At 40.6% G+C, this 13,306-nt stretch overlaps 1 non-coding gene across 1 annotated transcript; it reads right to left on the bottom strand.

Moving 5' to 3' along the window:
• Nucleotides 1-2,999: 2,999 nt before the first annotated feature.
• LOC145141657 (small nucleolar RNA R71) lies at nucleotides 3,000-3,106 on the bottom strand. Its single transcript, XR_013722851.1, has one exon. It is a non-coding gene; the product is annotated as a small nucleolar RNA R71 (small nucleolar RNA).
• Nucleotides 3,107-13,306: the final 10,200 nt, after the last annotated feature.

Here is a 13,306-nt window from a genome sequence, read left to right as displayed (position 1 = left end):
CGCATCTTAGCCTCCGGCTCATAGGTCTATTAGGAGCCCCTCTTATGTTGCCATCGTACCTTTACCAAAGGTACTCCCTTGCTGCACAAAACCTTTACTTTCATTTCCAGAATATCTACCGGTGTCTCAACATAGTTAAGGAGCTCATCAACCTGAATGTCAACCAAGGAAACCACTGCATCCTCATCCAATACGCACTTTCGCAGCTGCGAAACATGGAAAGTGTTGTGAATATGACTAAGCTCCTCAGGAAGATCCAATCTGTAGGCGACCTTGTCAACCCTGGAAATAATCCGAAATGGCCCAATATATCGGGGACCTAATTTCCCCCTCTTCCTAAAGCGAATCACACCTTTACAAGGTGATACCTTCACTAACAGCATGTCGCCAAGCTGAAAATCCAAATCAGATCGGTGTCGGTCGGCATAGCTCTTCTGCCAACTCTGAGCAGTCGGCAATCTCTGCCTGATCTGCTGAATCATCTCCGTATTCTGAAGGACCACCTCGGTCCGTCCCATAACCCTGTGACCAACCTCACCCCAGCAAACCGGGGGTACGATATCTCCGCCATACAAGACCTCAAAAGGCGGAGCACAAATGCTGGAGTGAAAACTGTTTTTGTAGGAGAACTCCGTAAGAGGTAGGTAGGAGTCGTGATATGTGCATAATTAATCATATGTTTAACATATATTTTTATTCATTTTTGGCTAATTATATGCATAGTATGGACAAAAGGTACTTAATAATGCTTATATTGTGTTTTCAGTCCAAAAGACATGCTTGGAAGCGGAAAGGAAAAAGGAGAAGCAATTAGAGACCAAAGAATGAAGGAAAAGGGAAAACTACACACTTACTCGGCGAGTCCACGCATGTACTCGGCGAGTTCATTAGAATGTTCCCGAAAGAAAAGTCAAGATTCCTTGCCGAACACGAGTCCACGCATGTACTCGGCGAGTCCACGACCTACTCGCCGAGTAGCCCCTGTTTTGTGATAATTATAAATAGCGGGTCTTAATCCGATGGAAGGACGGCTGGAACCTTTGGGGAGAAGCAAGCTGCGATTGAAGAGCCAGAAGAACCCTAGAGAACGAAGATACAACCTAGAATCGAATTCCGAAGAAGATTTGAGGCACCTTCTCATCATTCTAGTTAATCTATTGTTTCTCAATTATGGTTAGACAATTAGAATTCGTTTTATTGCTGTTAATTACCTCAATCATGAGCTAAAACTCTTAAACTTCTGTTTGGGGATACAAAATTGATATTATGGTTTGATTAATGGTAGGATTAATTAAATATTGGTGATTTTGTTAATTTTAGCTTGTTAAAGAACCTTGTGTGTGAATGATAACTAATTTTCTGTTAATAGGAAGATAATTAAATAGTATGAACATCTTTTAATTATCAACCCCATATGTTTATGTGACCACTTTATCATATGTCTAGGACTAACGAACGTGAAACTAGAATTAATAAGAAAAATTAGGTAAATTCATATGTGAGCTTGTTTGATGACCATTAGCAAGAGGTTAACTAAAGGACCAATTTAGTTAGCTATTACAAGTCTAAATTAACCTGAATAAATAATCTAGTGAATTAAATTAAATTAGACAACTGATCACTGTTTGAGTTAGTTTGTTTTCTAAGGATTATCGTAGCGAACGCAAGGCTAATCACTTGAATCGGTAGCCAATAGAAGAATTAATCCATTGCACTATTACCATAATATCAACCATAGGATCAATTGAGTTGAACTAAACAGAAGTCCCTTTTATTATTAAATTCAGTTAAATCTTTGTTTTTCTAGTTCTTAGCCTAAGTAGTATTAGTAAGTTTCTAGTCTTGTAAAACTAGAGAAAACCCATATTTACTATTTAATTTAGATAAAATTAGTCTTTAGTTTTAATTTACCGTTCCCTGAGTTCGACACTCTACTTACCCAACTATACCACTAAAAGACAGGTTCACTGCCTTTGTGTGCTTAATTTATAACTCAAAAGTAGGATTAAAACCAGTGCATTTTACACACATCAAGTTTTTGGCGCCGTTGCCGGGGAACGGTTCTAAATTAGCACTAATTTCTATTTTTATCGATCATTTGTGTGGGATTTATCTTACACAAAGTTAATTCTGAGGTAATTTAGTAGTTAGTATAGGTTTTGATCAATCCCTGTTTTAATAAATTAAGTAGAAAATTTTTCTGTTTTTACCTTGAACTCGCCGAGTGCACTCGACGAAACTCGGCGAGTCCATCACTGTTCACAGTTTTAGCTTTTATTTTATTTTTGTTCTTTTTACGCGTTTTTCTTGTTTTATTTGCAGTTGTTTCATGACCCGAGGATCTGATACACCTTTGATCCCTCCTCTAGACGACCCGGAATCCGCCCTAAGGAAGAACAAAGGAAAATCTGTTGGAGAATCCGCCTCTTCAACGAATTCGCCACTAAAGAACCTAAAGTCCGTTTTCAGCAAGAAGAAGAGCAGCAAATCAGGAGCATCCAGCGCCTCTTTGATAATCGAAGACCCTACTAAAGAAGACGCCGAGTACGAGACCGAGGAAGAAGAAGACCCTACATTCGGTCACGTTTCCGATTCCGACGACGAATTAGCTATTCTCATGGCTAACATTGATGAAGTCCCCATGGGGGAATGGAAGAAGAGGATACGCGATGATACCGGACCGGGACTTGTGCAACCCGAAATCCCCGCTACTGCTACTTTTGAGCTCAAGGGTCACATCCTGGCTCTACTTAAGGAGATCCCCTTCACAGGCAAAGACCACGAAGACGCTTACAAACACTTGGACGAAGTCAATGATGTAGCTGATTATTTCAATGTTCCAAATGTGCCTCGGGAAACTCAGCTACTTCGCATGCTTCCGGTTACTTTGAAGGGTGCTGCCAAGGATTGGCTCAAGATTGCCCCCAGGATCTATCACTACATGGGCCCAAATGAAAGAAGAGTTCATTGATCAATTCTGCCCGCCATCCAAGAGATCCAAGCTAAAGAAAGCCATAGCTAACTTTGTACAACAAGCTGGAGAATCACTATATGAAGCGTGGGAGAGATACAAGAGCCTGCTAAGGAATTGCCCACATCATGACCTCAATAGTCAACAAGAAGTCTCCATCTTCTATGATGGAGTAAATGTTACCACTAGGCAATTACTTGACTCGCAAGGTCCACTCACGAAAAAGGCACCTCCAGTGATAAAGCAACTAATTGAAGAATTCTCTAAGCATTCTAGAGAATACCACAATCCAAGAAATGATGTGACGAGGGGGGCCGCCTATGCAGCTTCAGGAGACTTGTCAGCAGTTATGGGTATGCTAAAAACCATGGATAGGAGGATGGATAAAATGGACCAAACGCTACATGCTATTCGGGTGGGTTGCGAAAATTGCAATGGGTCTCACCTTACTAGAGACTGCGATTTGGATGAGAATGGCAACAAAAAGGTGCAAGTTTGTTACTCAAGTGGGGACCGATATGATGAAGATTGGCGTAGACCAAAGAAAGAGTGGCTCCCTTATGACGAGTACAAGAAGGCTAAGGAGGAGAAGTTCAAGCAAAAGGGAAGGGGTTTTTACCAAAAGGAGGAGCCATCACAAGAAAGAAAACCAAGTTTGGAAGAAATGCTTACCAAATTTGTAGCTGCTTCAGAAAAAAGACATAGTGATCATGATGCTGCAATTCAAGAAACAAGGACCATGCTTAGAAACCAGCAAGCATCTATCCACAACATAGAAACGCAGCTAGGGCAACTTGCTCAACAAATAAACCAAAGATCACCGGGCGAACTTCCTAGCAAAACCGAAAACAACCCACGAGGCGCGCACATAAACACAGTCACAACAAGAAGTGGGAAAATAATCACTCCTCTGGCCCCTATTCAGAATGAAGCACCCAAAGAATCACAGAAGGAGGAAGCAGAAAATCAAAATCTTCAATCTGACAGCTCTACTCGCCGAGTACAGAATATGGACTCGGCGAGTCCACTGCCATACCCAGCCCGAGCTAAGAAAGTGAAGCAGGAAGAGGAGTACCAGAAGTTTCTAGATCATATAAAGGCTCTTCAAATCAACATACCCTTCATCGAAGCAGTCACACAAATGCCCAAATATGCAAAGTTCCTTAAGGAACTTCTCACTAATAGAAGGAAGATGGAGGAAGTGAAGAAGGTAGTCCTCAATGAGAATTGCGCAGCCGCCATGCTCAACAAACTACCAAAGAAGAAGGGTGACCCGGGGAGCTTAACTTTACCTTGCCAATTTGGCAATTTAGCTACCACTCATGCCTTGGCTCATTCAGGAGCAAGTGTGAATTTAATGCCTTATTCATTCTTCAAGAAGCTGGATCTCCCGGAACCAAGACCAATTCGTATGGCGATTCATTTAGCTAACAAGACAATCACTTTTCCAAGAGGAATATGTGAAGACTTAGTGGTCAAAGTGGACAAGTTTGTATTTCCCGCTGATTTCATAATTCTAGACATGGAGGCGGATCCTCAAGTCCCAATCATCATTGGAAGACCCTTCCTCAACACGGCAAGTGCTATAGTAGACATGAGGGACTCGAAGCTCACTTTGCGGGTAGGAGAAGATTCAGTCACATTTAGGGTTGATCAAGCTATGAAGTATGCACGGAATAGTGATGACACAGCATTCTAAATTGACATGCTTGATGAATTATTGGAGGAATGCATAAGTGAAGATTCCAGCAAGTTCACAAATTTTTATGAAGAATTTGATGCAGAAAAAGACTTAATGGACATCGAGAGGCTGCTAGAAGAAGCTGAGTTTGAAGAGTTGATGAGGCAATCTGACACTTCAACTCGCCAAGTAGGGCCGATCTACTCGCCGAGTCCAAGCGAAAAAAAAACAGAATTCGTAAAGTCAGCTACCAACTCGCCGAGTCCCTTACCTACACTCGGCGAGTACAACAAACAGAACCCAAAAACTGAGCTCAAAAAGTTACCAGAACATTTGGAGTATGCCTTCCTTGAAGATGGCCATCAAAAGCCAGTCATTATAGCCTCTGACCTTTCCAACTCTGAAAAGGAAGAACTAGTGCAAGTTTTGAAGAAGCGAAAACAGGCCATAGCATGGAGCATTACCGACATCAAGGGAATAAGTCTCTCTTATTGTTCACACAAGATTAACTTGGAAGAAGGAGCAAAGTCGGTTGTGCAGCACCAAAGAAGACTAAACCCAAATATGCAAGAGGTGGTCAAGAAAGAAGTGGTCAAGCTTTTAGATGCGGGGATTATATATTCCATTTCCGACAGCCCGTGGGTGATTGCGGTTCAAGTGGTGCCCAAGAAAGGAGGGATGACAGTCATAACCAACAAAAAGAATGAGCTTATTCCGACACGAACGGTAACCGATTGGAGAGTGTGCATTGATTATCGAAAACTAAACAATGCCACTCGTAAAGACCATTTTCCCTTACCCTTTATTGATCAAATGTTAGAAAGATTATCGGGCCATAGTTATTATTGGACCAAGAAAAGACCACATTCACTTGCCCAAGTGGGACTTTTGCTTATCGACGCATGCCCTTTGGGCTATGCAATGCACCCGCGACATTTCAAAGGTGCATGACAGCCATATTCCACGACATGGTGGAAAAATTCATGGAAGTCTTTATGGACGATTTTTCTGTTTTTGGATCTTCCTTCCATGATTGTCTCACAAATCTTGACCTAATGCTTGCTAGGTGTGAAAAGACCGACTTAGTCCTTAATTGGGAAAAATGACACTTTATGGTTAAGGAGGGTATAGTTTTGGGCCATAAGGTTTCCAAATCGGGAATTGAAGTGGATCGGGCAAAGATTGACACCATTGCCAAATTACCTCCACCAACTAATGTGAAGGGTATTAGAAGTTTTCCAGGACACGCGGGTTTTTACCGGCGTTTTATCAAAGATTTTTCTAAAATAACTAGACCTCTAACACAATTACTCCAAAAGATGCACCATTTAATTTTACTAAAGCGTGTTTAGAGGCATTTGAATTTTTGAAGGAAAAATTGACTAATGCCCCGATCATTGTTGCACCAAATTGGAATTTACCATTTGAAATAATGTGTGATGCTAGTGATTTTGCATTAGGAGCTGTCCTTGGTCAAAGGGTTGATAAGCACTTCCAACCCATATATTATGCTAGCAAGACTTTAAATCCAGCCCAAGAAAACTACACCACCACGGAAAAGGAATTATTAGCTGTGGTGTACGCTTTTGATAAATTCTGCCCTTATTTAGTTTTATCTAAAACAACTGTTTTTACTGACCACTCTGCTATCAAGTATTTGTTTGCCAAACAGGATGCCAAGCCAAGATTGATACGATGGGTTCTACTTCTTCAAGAGTTTGACATAGAGATACGCGACAAAAAGGGAATGGAGAATGTAGCAGCTGACCACTTGTCAAGGCTTGAAAACCCGCGATTGCAAGAAGATAGAGTTGGAGATGATTTTCCGGACGAGTATATTATGGTGACTGTGGGAGAAGAACCATGGTTTGCAAATATAGCTAATTACTTAGCTAGCAATTACCTCCCAAAAGATCTCACAAGTCAACAAAAGAAGAAATTCTTTTCCGAGATAAAGTATTACTTTTGGGATGAACCATATCTTTTCCGAAGCTGCGCGGATGGAATCATACGAAGATGCGTGTTCGGGAATGAAAGTTGGAAAATATTGGAGCAATGTCATAGCGGGCCCATGGGTGGACATCATGGAGCACATTACACTGCTAAGAAGATGTTTGACATTGGGTTTTACTGGCCCACGATTTTTAAAGATGCAACCCAATTTGTCAAAGAATGTGATGCATGTCAAAGAGCGGGAAACATTTCATCTCGAAATGAAATGCCACAACATAGTATCCAAGTGTGCGAAGTATTTGATGTGTGGGGGATCGATTTCATGGGACCATTTCCCATATCCAAAGGCAACAAATACATATTGGTGGCTGTGGATTATGTATCCAAGTGGGCGGAGGCACAAGCCTTGCCAACTAATGACGGTCGGGTAGTGGTGAGGTTTTTAAAGAAGTTATTTTCAAGATTTGGGGTCCCGAAAGCTCTCATAAGTGACCGAGGCACTCATTTTGCCAATGATCAACTAGAGAAGGTGCTAAGTAAATATGGGGTAACCCATAAATTTTCAACATCCTACCATCCACAAACTAGTGGACAAACCGAAGTGACAAATCGAGCTTTAAAGAGAATCTTGGAGAAATCGGTGGGGAGCAATCGAAAAGAATGGTCGGATAAGCTAGACGATGCACTTTGGGCCTTCCGTACAGCTTTCAAAACCCCTATTGGTACTACACCATATAGGTTAGTTTATAGAAAGCAATGTCATTTACTGGTGGAGATAGAGCATAAAGCTTTTTGGGCTTTAAAGATGTGCAACTTCAACATGGAGGAGCTCAAGAACAACCGGTTAATGCAAATGAATGCTCTTGAGGAATTTAGAAATGATGCATACACTAGTTCTTTGATCTATAAAGAGAAAACTAAGAATTGGCATGACAGGAGGATCAAGGAAAATAAAGAATTTCATGAAGGGCAAAAGGTGTTGCTCTTTAATTCAAGGTTAAAACTCTTCTCGGGCAAACTCAAGTCAAGATGGGATGGTCCTTTTCTGGTGAAGAAGGTGTTTCCACATGGTGCTATAGAGCTATTGTCAAAAGATGGCACCCCGTTCAAGGTCAATGGACATAGAGTCAAAAAGTATGAAGAAGGAGTTCCAAGGAATGAAGGCATGGAAGAGGTGATGTTGCTGGAAGGGATTGCAGCCACGTAGAATGGGAGGAGTCCAACTAATGACTCCTTAAAAAGAAGCGCTTCCGGGAGGCAACCCGAGTTTAGAGTTTGCATTTCTTTTTCCTTTACTTTCTTTTTAATTCCTTAGGATCTTTTTCATTCATCTTCTTCTGGAAATATGTTCTAAATGATTGCTTGAGGGCAAGCAATGCCTAGAATGTGGGGTGGTGGGTTAAAAAAAAATTAAATTCAATTTTTGTCAAACTGCAAGCTTTACTCACCGAGTAGGTACGAGTACTCGGCGAGTGCTTGCCTAAATAACCAAAAAACCGCGTAAAAGCATTTGTACTCGGCGAGTAGCCCGTTTCTACTCGGCGAGTAGTCAACTTACACAGACGGTATAAAAATCTGAGAAATAAGGGTTTTTACCCATTTTACCCACACACTCGCCGTGCACAGCCTCCTTCAAGCGATTTCTGTGATTTTTGGCTTAATCCTCGACTTTCAAGGGAAAGGGTATGATCTTTACACTTAAAAACTCATCAAAGGTTCAAGCTTTATCACTGATTTGCCCTATTTAATCTAAATTTGGATTTGGGGGTTTCCTCAAATTCTAGGGTTTTAATTTTACCATGAGTTAGGAGTTGTTAGGAGAATTTTCTTTTGATTTAGTGGTTAATGGACTTAGTACAGCAAACCCCTGTGCAAAATTGGGTGTTTTAAGTGACCCATATGTGTTCGACAGATTCTGGTTCCGATGTTCATCCTACTCGCCAAGTAGGACATGAACTCGGCGAGTAGGAGGCTATACAGATCTGTTTTATTCAATTTTAATTACTGGGTGTTGTTTGTTTGTGCTTTCTTAATGTTGTCATGCAGGTACCATGTCCAGACGAGGTCAGTCTTCAAGAGGGGGAAGCCAAGGGGACATCCCATGGCTCTCGTTCTGCCAAATCACATCCAAATCGTCTCAAGCCCGTGCCAAAAACAAGTTAGAGGCTTTAAAACAGAAAGAGATTCATTTACCCAATGCAGTGGATTGGGATTGGATGGGGAAAGTTGGTTTGGAAGAAGAGCTAACACCATATTTGGTGAAAGAATGTAATTTGGGGGATTCAACCATCATATGTGATGGTTGGTTATAGCTTTTCAAAATTCAAGAACCAGTCTACGCTGAATTATGTTGGGAGTTTTTTGCTACCATCTCATTCCGAGGTGGTAGTGAGTACTACAATCCCAATGTAGTTTCCTTTTCTCTTGGTGGGGAGCTGCGACAATGCAGCATGGCTGAATTTTCATGGAGGCTTGGAATCTATGAGTAAAGCACTATGTTGAATGAAGATTTTGAAGTTTTTTTAGAGAATTGCCACAAAGATCTCCCCGAGGGAGTGGTTGCTTCTACCTGGTGGAATACTATTGCTAACCGAGTGTACATCCCATCTACCGCACAGGAGGGTCACATACGTTCACCGATCCACCGTCTCATTCATCGGTTCATTGCCAGCATGATTAATATGCGAAAGGACTGGGACAAGGTCCCGACCCTTGACATCTTTTATCTTTGGAGTATTATTACTCCCGATGTTTTCTGCAATCTCCCCTATCGCGTAGCCAAGTATCTTGCTGAAGGGGCTGTTAAGGAGAAGATGAACTCCAAGATTAATGGAGGGATGTTTGTGACGAGGCTTGCAAGGTCATTTGGGGTATTAGATTTGCAAGAGTCAAGGGCGCTGACGGTCATTTATCCCCCTCCGTTCAACACCGCATTATATAGGAGGGCAAGGATTGTTGAAAAGTTTGGTGATTCTTTTTCTATTCCTCATGCGGATGAGCCGGCTATCCCCGAGGAGCCGGGAAGGCGAGTGAGGAAAAGAAGCGAGCGGGTACGGGAAGACCCACCGGTTATTCCGGTGGAAGAAGAGAACGATGGATGGAATGAACTGGAGTACCGGCGCTACTTGGATGATATTGGAAGAGGAGTTAACTATAACAATCAATCATTTGGCTATCTCTTCCAACAAATGAACATCGCACCGAGACCTGGACCCGGCTACCCCCACATCATGAGTTGGGAAGAAAGGATGAGGAAAGGAAATGAAGGAGGAGGAAGTGGAGCTGGAGGAGCCGACATGGATGATGAAGAATGAAGAATGTTTCTTTTGTGTTTTTAATTTATTTTCGTGATGTTTGATTTGGACAACTTGTTAAACTTGGATTATTTTATTTCTTGTTAGGACTTTTGGTTGCTTTCACTCTTGTCTGCATTTTTTTTTTCAGGATTGGAAGGTTAGGATACATTTAGAAGTCTTATGGGTCAAGGTTCAAGTAAGGAATGTTCAATTGAGAGTGCGAAGTCTTTTCCATTAAGTTCGAGTCCCTTAGAGTTGGGAGTGTAGAGTGCTTTATTACTGAAGTAATTAGAAAAAGAGTCACTGAATTACCCCGATTCAGCAATTCAGTCGAAAGGAAAACTCAGCGCCTACTCGCCGAGTGCACATATCCTACTCGGCGAGTGCATGGACAAATTCACGACTTCTCTGCAAGTTAGCAACATACTCGCCGAGTACACGACTTACTCGCCGAGTCCATCATCATTTTTTCGGATTCCAGAGTTGTTTTGGGCACGTTCGTTGTAGTTTTATCCAACTCTTTCATAGAGGATCATTGCTGGAGGTTTCTAGGAGCTGTATCCTACATATTTGAGTCATTTGCAAGTCTACCACACGCGACATGACACCCAAGACATGGATGAGCTGTTCCCATGTTTAAAGTCATTCAAAGATGGAGCTAAATTGAAGATGATCAGCCTCGCCACTGCTATCCCAGGGGAGTTTGTTCCAATTCTCTCCTTATTTTTATTGTTCTTTATCATGCATAATATGCAATGGGGACATTGCATAAATTAAGTGTGGGGTAGGGGGTTGGTTACAGTAGTTAAATTTTAAAATTTTGCATAAAATTTGCTAGGATTAATTTAGAAAATTTTGGTAAAGCAATCAAGGATCATGCTAGTATTATATTTGAAGATTCTATGAGGACCCAAATGTTTAGTTGAGCCTATATACGTTATAGTGCATTTGTGGCCTCCTTTATTCTAGTGAAATCATGGGACAAAAACACAACCTCGCTTAGCCCGAAGGATGCAATATGTTTAGCATCGTGTACTTGAAATGTATCCAGGAAAATTGTTATCATTAATCAATAAAGGTTGAAGTTGAGTGCCCCTGCTTAAGCATGTAGGTATTGAGTGAAGAAAAAAGTGAGTTACATGAAAAAAAAACAGAGAGAATTACAAAAGAAAAGTTGTAAGAATTTTTGGAGCATCAAAGTCAAATATGAAATTAGAAGATCAAAAATTCCAAGAAATTCAAAAAGTTGAAGATACCAAAAACCAAACAACAAAGTGGTGAATTCAAAGAGATCAAAGATCAAATGCCAAAGAAATGAAGAATTCCAAAGAGCTCCAATGTGGTAATCATAAATTGTAATTATCTAGATTATGTATGCTTGGGTTACTCAACCAAAAACACCTTGAGGTTAAGAGGTTTTCTGAGGATGGATTCGGAGGGATGCATAAAATGAGCATAGTTCGGGGTGAGTGGGCGAATGTTTATGAGGATTGAGAGTATTTAGAGTATGGGGGGTTATTAGGAATTTTAGACACAAATGTGCGCGTTGCGGTCTTGGCATAATGGCTGGGTTCGACGTGAGTTGTCCTTTGTGATTCTAATGTGTTAAAATTCAGTTTTGCTTGGGGGCAAGCAAAAGTCAAGTGTGGGGTATTTTGATATGTGCATAACTAATCATATGTTTAACATATATTTTTATTCATTTTTGGCTAATTATATGCATAATATGGACAAAAGGTACTTAATAATGCTTATATTGTGTTTTCAGTCCAAAAGACATGCTTGGAAGCAGAAAGGAAAAAGGAGAAGCAATTAGAGACCAAAGAATGAAGGAAAAGGGAAAACTACACACTTACTTGGCGAGTCCACGCATGTACTCGGCGAGTCCACGGCCTACTCGCCGAGTAGCCCCTGTTTTGTGATAATTATAAATAGCGGGTCTTAATCCGATGGAAGGACGGTTGGAACCTTTGGGGAGAAGCAAGCTGCGATTGAAGAGCCAGAAGAACCCTAGAGAACGAAGATACAACCTAGAATCCAATTCCGAAGAAGATTTGAGGCACCTTCTCATCATTCTACTTAATCTATTGTTTCTCAATTATGGTTAGACAATTAGAATTCGTTTGATTGCTGTTAATTACCTCTATCATGAGCTAAAACTCTTAAACTTCTGTTTGGGATACAAAATTGATATTATGGTTTGATTAATGGTAGGATTAATTAAATATTGGTGATTTTGTTAATTTTAGCTTGTTAAAGAACCTTGTGTGTGAATGATAACTAATTTTCTGTTAATAGGAAGATAATTAAATAGTATGAACATCTTTAAATTATCAACCCCATATGTTTATGTGACCACTTTATCATATGTCTAGGACTAACGAACGTGAAACTAGAATTAATAAGAAAAATTAGGTAAATTCATGTGTGAGCTTGTTTGATGACCATTAGCAAGAGGTTAACTAAAGGACCAATTTAGTTAGCTATTACAAGTCTAAATTAACCCGAATAAATAATCTAGTGAATTAAATTAAATTAGACAACTGATCACTGTTTGAGTTAGTTTGTTTTCTAAGGATTATCGTAGCAAACGCAAGGCTAATCACTTGAATCGGTAGCCAATAGAAGAATTAATTCATTGCACTATTACCATAATATCAACCATAGGATAAATTGAGTTGAACTAAACAGAAGTCCCTTTTATTATTAAATTCAGTTAAATCTTTGTTTTTCTAGTTCTTAGCCTAAGTAGTATTAGTAAGTTTCTAGTCTTGTAAAACTAGAGAAAACCCATATTTACTATTTAATTTATATAAAATTAGTCTTTAGTTTTAATTTACCGTTCCCTGAGTTCGACACTCTACTTACCCAACTATACCACTAAAAGACAGGTTCACTGCCTTTGTGTGCTTAATTTATAACTCAAAAGTAGGATTAAAACCAGTGCATTTTACACACATCAAGTCGCACTCCCACCAAAATCAATGAAACATGCCCACAACATATCCTCAAGGGTCTGTATCGTCCGCTCACTTTGGCCGTCGGTCTACGGATGATAAGTGTGCTGAAGTGCAACCTTGTGCCCAGTTGCTGCCAAAAATGGGAGCTAAACCGAGCATCACGGTCTGAAACAATAGAGACCAGAACGCCATGGAGAGCAACGATGTCGCGAATATACACATCGGCCAATTTCTCAGTCGAAGAACTCTCCCAAATCGCCAGGAAGTGGGCACTCTTGGTCAATTGATCCACAATGACCCAAATAGCATCAAAACCATTTGGCGTCTTCAGAAACTTGGTGATGAAGTCCATCGAAATCTGCTCCCATTTCCACTTAGGAACCTCCAGACGCTGCATCTTGCAATGAGGCATCTGATGTTCGACGTTGACCATCCTGTAGGTCAA

This window comes from Lactuca virosa, chromosome 9 (genome assembly GCF_052849685.1).
Source record: "Lactuca virosa cultivar CGN04683 chromosome 9, Lactuca_virosa_CGN04683_v6, whole genome shotgun sequence".
Taxonomy (NCBI): Eukaryota; Viridiplantae; Streptophyta; class Magnoliopsida; order Asterales; family Asteraceae; genus Lactuca; species Lactuca virosa.
The sequence above is the reverse complement of the archived record's forward strand: the minus strand, read 5'-3'. Positions and strand labels throughout refer to the sequence as shown.